This window comes from Mytilus galloprovincialis, chromosome 1 (assembly GCF_965363235.1).
Source record: "Mytilus galloprovincialis chromosome 1, xbMytGall1.hap1.1, whole genome shotgun sequence".
In the NCBI taxonomy this organism is placed as follows: domain Eukaryota; kingdom Metazoa; phylum Mollusca; class Bivalvia; order Mytilida; family Mytilidae; genus Mytilus; species Mytilus galloprovincialis.
In genome coordinates, this window is record NC_134838.1 from 89,310,559 (window position 1) to 89,318,757 (window position 8,199).

Sequence of the window (8,199 nt, forward strand, 5' to 3'; positions counted from 1 at the left end):
TGGATATTCATCGATTCTAATGGGGTCACAATTGTTTTATTATACCGAACTAACAATGGGTGGGCCTTTTAACACTTTCTATATTCTTTTCATAAACAAACAGTGAAACACAAACTGACGTTGTCGGAAATTTCATTTGTGTTTTAGAATTTCTCGAGTGTACAACAAAGGTAGATTTTTTTTGTAAATTATTGATGTCCCTGAAAAGGACCGTTTATAAGATATATCATGAGATGCTGACACTCTGTTCATGCCTAAAACATTTTTTCCTCGTCTCAATTGGCTTCCAGTGTAACGTTAACGCTGCCATTTTGTTTATTTACGTCTGTGGCGTCATTTTCATTGCAGATAACTCGAGTGCAAATCAAGGAACTGAAAAGGTTATACGCCGGTGAATAATTGTGTTATTCAACGCTGGTGTAAAATTTTAGGGTTATTCGTCCTTCCCTGCAATTAAATGAAAACTAACTGAATTATTCCATGTCACGTGACAAGGTGTTACCCAATAAGATTGATTGTAATATATGTAAGGTATAATAATACCTAATGCGATAGATATATGTTTCTTATATTTGACGTGCGTTCCCACAGGCACTTGTTTCTATCCATTGGAAGGTCAACTATCCATATAAATATGGAATGGATAGTCGACCTTCCAATGGATAGAAATAAATATGGATAGTCGACCTTCAAATGGATAGAAACAAGGGCCTGTGTGCGTTCCCATCGATTAATAAAACGTTGTAAAATGATTTGGTCTATTCAACTTTTTATACCTCTGCTTTAAACAAAAATACAAACAGGAATATACTGTTTTGCCTCTGTCTGTCCGTCCGTCCAACGAGTATTTATGTTGCATCTTTCTCAAGAGCCACACAACAAGGATATCTGAAATTTGGTTTCAGGGACTTATATATAAGTCAGCTATACCGTGTGATGCGTTTTCAGATTCATCACTCAACAACTTCTAATTTACCGCCAAAATATACAATTTTTTTTATAGTAAAACTATTCAAAACATATCAAACGTTTTGTTTAATTTGAAGCACTACAAGACATTAAAAGGGTACATGCATGTGTAAGAAAAATTTGTTCCGGTCTGAGATTTGTTCCACTGGAACAAATTTCATAGGAAATATATTCCATCGGAAGTTAAATCACAGAAAATTTGTTCCAGCACTGTAAAATTTGTTCCGGTGTCATATGGTATTTTGAACCCCATGGTAAATTGACCCCGGGGTCAAAATACCGCTATGGTAAATTGAACCCCCCCAATGGTAAATTGAACCCCCCCTGTATGGAAAATTGAACCCCCATGGTAAATTGAACCCCCCTGTTTTTTTCATCCTAGATGATTATTAGAACATTTTACATTATTCTAAAGCTTATCGTAGATTAAAAAATCATTCATACAAGAAGGGGAGGTACATTTTCCATGCTTAATTAAAAGAAATATCTTTGCTTGGTATAAGTGCTCTGAAGTCTTAACCAACAAAATGTCATTCAAAATACTTATTGACACATCATAACTAGACCATATGTAGCTTGAATGCTTTAATTATTTGTAATTATAACATATGTATATATATATATATATATAAGGGTAGTTTTGATTTTCCATGGTAAAAAAAGGGGGAGGGGGTCAAAATACCATGGCAAAGTAAAATTTTAAAAATATCCTTTCCAGCAAGTTAAATACATACAAACTACTTATTGGTGAATTCTAACTACATAAAAGAGTTCGAATTGCCAGAATTTTGGAAATTAAAGGTCTAGAGTAGGGGGTTCAATATACCGCAGGGGGGGTCAAAATACCATGGCAAAGTTAGATTTTCAAAATATCTTTTCCAGCAAGTTAAATACATACAAACTACTTATTTGTGTATTCTAACTACATAAAAGAGTTAGAATTGCCAGATTTTTGGAAATTAAAGGTCTAGAGTAGGGGGTTCAATATACCGCAGGGGGGGTCAAAATACCATGGCAAAGTTAGATTTTCAAAATATCTTTTCCAGCAAGTTAAATACATACAATTTTCAAAATATCTTTTCCAGCAAGTTAAATACAAACAAACTACTTATTGGTGTATTCTTACTACATAAAAGAGTAAGAATTGCCAGATTTTTGGAAATTAAAGGTCTAGAGTAGGGGGTACAATATACTGCAGGGGGGTCAAAATACCATGGCAAAGTAAAATTTTAAAAATATCTTTTCCAACAAGTTTAATACATACAAACTACTTATTGGTGTATTCTAACTACATAAAAGAGTAAGAATTGCCAGAATTTTTTTAATTAAAGGTCTAGAGTAAGGGGTTCAATATACCGCAGGGGGTCAAAATACCATGGCAAAGTAAAATTTTCAAAATATCTTTTCCATCAAGTTTAATACATACAAACTACTTGTTGGTGTATATTAACTACATATAAGAGTTAAAATTGCCAGAATTTTTTGAATTGTCTAGAGTAAGGGGTTCAATATATCGCAGGGGGTCAAAATACCATGGCAAAGTAAAATTTTCAAAATATCTTTTCTAGCAAGTTAAATACATACAAACTACTTATTTGTGTATTCTAACTACATAAAAGAGTTCGAATTGCTAGAATTTCTGAAATTAAAGGCCTATAGTAGGGGGTTCAATATACCGCAGGGGGGTCAAAATACCATGGCAAAGTAAAATTTTCAAAATAACTTTTCCAGCAAGTTTAATACAAACAAACTGCTTATTTGTGTATATTAACTTCATATAAGAGCTAAAATTGCCAGAATTTTTTGAATTGTCTAGAGAAAGGGGTTCAATATATTGCAGGGGGTCAAAATACCATGGCAAAGTAAAATTTTCAAAATATCTTTTCCAGCAAGTTAAATACATACAAACTACTTATTTGTGTATTCTAACTACATAAAAGAGTTCGATTTGCTAGAATTTCTGAAATTAAAGGCCTATAGTAGGGGGTTCAATATACCGCAGGGGGGGTCAAAATACCATGGCAAAGTAAAATTTTCAAAATAACTTTTCCAGCAAGTTTAATACATACAAACTGCTTATTTGTGTATATTAACTACATGTAAGAGTTAAAATTGCCAGAATTTTTTGAATTGTCTAGAGTAAGGGGTTCAATATATCGCTGGGGGTCAAAATACCATGGCAAAGTAAAATTTTCAAAATATCTTTTCCAGCATTAGTTAAATACATACAAACTACTTATTGGTGTATACTTACTACATAAAAGAGTTCAAATTGCCAGAATTTCTAAAATTAAAGGCCTAGAGTAGGGGGTTCAATATACCGCAGGGGGGTCCAAATACCATGGCAAAGTAAAATTTTCAAAATAACTTTTCCAGCAAGTTTAATACATACAAACTGCTTATTGGTGTATTCTTACTACATAAAAAAGTTAGAATTGCCAGAATTTTTTTAATTAAAGGTCTAGAGTAGCGGGTTCAATATACCGCAGGGGGGTCAAAATACCATGGCAAAGTAAAATTTTCAAAATATCTTTTCCAACAAGTTTAATACATACCTCGCCATGTTATTTTGACCCCCCCTGTGGTATATTGAACCCCCTACTATAGACCTTGAATTTCAAAAATTCAAGCTATTTTAACTCCTTAACATAGTAATAATACTCCAATAAGTAGTTTGTATGTATTGAACATGATGGAAAAGATGTTTTGAACATTTTACTTTGCCATGGTATTTTGACCCCCCTACCATGGTATATTGAAACCCCTACTATAGACCTTAATTTTTTTTAAATTCTAGCAATTCTTACTTTTAACATTGTAATAATACTCCAATAAGTAGTTTGTATGTATTTAATACACTGGAAAAGATATTTTGAAAATTTTACTCAGCCATGGTATTTTGACCCCCCTGCAGTATATTGAACACCCTACTATAGACCTTGCATTTCAAAAATTCAAGCTATTCTAACTCCTTAACATAGTTATAATACTTCAATAAGTAGTTTGTATGTATTTAATATACTGGAAAAGATATTTTGAAAATTTTACTTAGCCATGGTATTTTGACCCCCATGCGGTATATTGAACCCCCTACTATAGACCTTGATTTTCAAAAATTCAAGCTATTCTAACTCCTTAACATACATTGTAGTTATGATACTCCAATAAGTAGTTTGTATGTATTTAATATACTGGAAAAGATATTTTGAAAATTTTACTCAGCCATGGTATTTTGACCCCCCTGTGGTATATTGAACCCCCTACTATAGACCTTGAATTTCAAAAATTCAAGCTATTCTAACTCCTTAACATAGTTATAATACTCTAATAAGTAGTTTGTATGTATTTAATATACTGGAAAAGATATTTTGAAAATTTTACTTAGCCATGGTATTTTGACCCCCCTGCGGTATATTGAACCCCCTACTATAGACCTTGAATTTCAAAAATTCAAGCTATTCTAACTCCTTAACATAATTACAATACTCCAGTAAGTAGTTTGTATGTATTTAATATACTGAAAAAGATATTTTGAAAATTTTACTTAGCCATGGTATTTTGACCCCCCTGCGGTATATTGAACCCCCTACTATAGACCTTGAATTTCAAAAATTCAAGCTATTCTAACTCCTTAACATAGTTATAATACTCTAATAAGTAGTTTGTATGTATTTAATATACTGGAAAAGATATTTTGAAAATTTTACTTAGCCATGGTATTTTGACCCCCCTGCGGTATATTGAACCCCCTACTATAGACCTTGAATTTCAAAAATTCAAGCTATTCTAACTCCTTAACATAATTACAATACTCCAGTAAGTAGTTTGTATGTATTTAATATACTGAAAAAGATATTTTGAAAATTTTACTTAGCCATGGTATTTTGACCCCCCTGCGGTATATTGAACCCCCTACTATAGACCTTGAATTTCAAAAATTCAAGCTATTCTAACTCCTTTACATAGTTATAATACTCCAATAAGTAGTCTGTATGTATTTAATAAACTGGAAAAGATATTTTGAAAATTTTACTTAGCCATGGTATTTTGACCCCCCTGCGGTATATTGAACCCCCTACTTAAAACCACAAATTAAAAAAAATGATAGCCAATAAATTGTAAATTAGATTATCTGCAATACTATTTATCAAAAACAGGGGGGTTCAATATACCGCAGGGGGGTTCAAAATACCATATGTTAAAAATGACCCCGGGGTCAAAATACCATGCGGTATAATGACCCCGGGGTCATTTTACCGCATGGTATTTTGACCCCGGGTTCACTTTTTAGGGGGTTCAAAATACCATATGACACCGGAACTAATTTTTAAACCAAATGTGAAACAAATTCCGGAACAAAAATCACAGCTCCAAGAATTTTTAAAAGTTTTAAAATAGCGAAAAAAGTTCCTGTGATTTAGTTTTAAACGAACATATTTCATAGAAATCAATAAATATTAATGGTCCACTCAAACCTATTTCACAGAAAATAAGTACCATTGCAACATATTTCACAGTAACATTTTTATTTTTTTGTTATACGTACCATTCAAATTTTAAGAAGTCATACTAACAAATAGATATCAAAGGTACCAGGATAATAATTTAGTACGCCAGACGCGCGTTTCGTCTACATAAGACTCATCTGTGACGCTCATATCAAAATATTTATAAAACTAAACAAGTACAAAGTTGAAGAGCAATGAGGATCCAAAATTCCAAAGAGTTGTGCCAAATACGGCTAAGGTAATCTATGCCTGGGGTAAGAAAATCCTTAGTTTTTTCGAAAAATTCAAAGTTTTGTAAACAGGAAATTTATAAAAATTACCACATTATTGATATTCATGTCAACACCGAAATGTTGACTACTGGGCTGGTGATACCCTCGGGGACGAAACGTTCACCAGCAGTGACATCGACCCAGTGGTGTAAATAGATATCAAAGGTACCAAGATTATAATTTAGTACGCCAGACGCGCGTTTCGTCTACATAAGACTCATCAGTGACGCTCATATCAAAATATTTATAAAGCCATACAAGTACAAAGTTGAAGAGCAATGAGGATCCAAAATTCCAAAAAGTTGTGCCAAAAATGGCTAAGGTAATCTAAGCCTTGGGTAAGAAAATCCTTAGTTTTTCGAAAAATTCAAAGTTTTGTAAACAGGAAATTTATAGAAAATACCACATTATTGATATTCATGTCAACACCGAAATGTTGGCTAGTGGGCTGGTGATACCCTCAACTGATGGTCAGTAATGAAATGCAGTATTTATGTTATCTATGTATATTTATTGTAGAATTATAACGTTTTATTGGAGCTGGTGTTCGTACTGTTGAACGTTATTGTGAGTATTGAAACAGCATGCAGTATTCCAAACAGACCTGAAATAACAACCTATTACAGCAGCGATCCTTACCCCAAGTATGTCAGTATAATTTCTTATTAAGAAAATTGGATTAATTCTATTTTAATACTATTTAATGTCAACAGAATATATCGGACAATTCTTATTGTCAAGCAAATTCAAAAAATGATACTATCGTCTATTACAAAACACATGTCAACAATGAATACAATTATGGTTAACAATTGAGTTTCATAATACAAATATGCTTCAAGGAGGTCTACATCTTATATTTGTGGTAGCAGTCCACTTATATAAACGATCCTATTTTAATCGATCTTGCTATCAAGTATTCTGTACATGAAATAAAGAAACAGAGCTAAAAATCATGATAGTAATTATAAAAACTTGAAAAGAACTTCTCTTTTAATTTCCATCTTCATATTTCATAAACTAACATTTCTTGTAGAAGACAAATAAAAAGGGAACTCAGACGCAATAGTGGTATCCGAACACAGATAAGAATAGCTAAAAGAAGTCTACCAAAGTTCACTGGATTAAGAAGACACAAAAGAAACACGTAATTCATTAAATTTGTATGATAATTTTTTTCTGGAACAATAAACAATACGGTAATCGGTAGAAATATAAATTGACTCTTAAAAGCAGACCACAACATGCAACACAATCAAGGAACAAACACAGATATTGCTCATCCATGTGTATTTTTGCTCAACTTCTCATGTTCGTACACATTTTTAGCTGTTTGGCGTTTGGAGCTGATTGTTCGTGGTGAAGATAACTTTATAAATCTAGAAAAGCGCTTTGAAATCATAGAGTATGTTCATGTTTTTAATGTTTTTCGTCAATGTTACATGAACTCTCACACTACTATGGTAATGAATTTTTATTGGAAAGAAGTCCGTCCTGTTATCTAGCACCATTAATAAACGAGAAAGTTTTAACATTAAATAAAGTATCTATATACATGTATGTAAATTTATTTTAATTTTTAATATTTTCACGTGATATACGTTGTCACCAGCATTTTAACAAACAAAACGAGAGGTTTAGCGCTATAAAACAAGGTTTAAGCCACCATTTTCTACATTTGAAAATGTGTGTACCAAGTCAGGAATATGACAGTTCTTGTCTATTCGTTTTTTTACTGTGAAATTACTTTTTATCTCTCAAATTTTATATACTTTTAGAGAAGTCAATCAGATTTTTAATGAAAAGATAGAGTTGACAGCAAACAGATTTCTCCTGCGTTTTATGGGGTAAAATTATTATTTATTACTTTGTTTTTTTATAATAAGGTGTACAAAGGTGAGATGTCTATCTGATTAAAACTCGTTCAAATTATAGAAACAGACATATAAAAAAGTAGAGAATTGAATGTTTAAGAAAAAGTAAAATATAACTTACCAACTATACAGGGGACACGAGTAATCTTGGAGGACAATGAATTACACATCAAAAGGAACGAGAGTACAGATCAACACAACAACAATAATCAAATTCAAAATCATAACTTAAGGATAGTTGCACCGTATTGACTAGATGGCAATGTCGGTGTCGGTGGAGGAAAAAAAACTCATTAAAGAACGGGATAGGCTTTATTATATGGTACAACAGGCACACGTTTCGTCTAAGGTTCATCAAAAATATTCTTTGGTTGTTGTTTCTTTGACACATTCCCCATTTCCATTCGCGATTTCATTAGAGAACTTAATCAATTTGAAGTTGAATAGAACTTAAACCCAAAATTCCTATATAAAATAAATACAGATGATTAATGATATATCATGTCATCGCAGAATAGTTAAATACTGGTTTCACGTTGACATAAAAGTGGTCATTGGCGATCAAGGCAAAACATT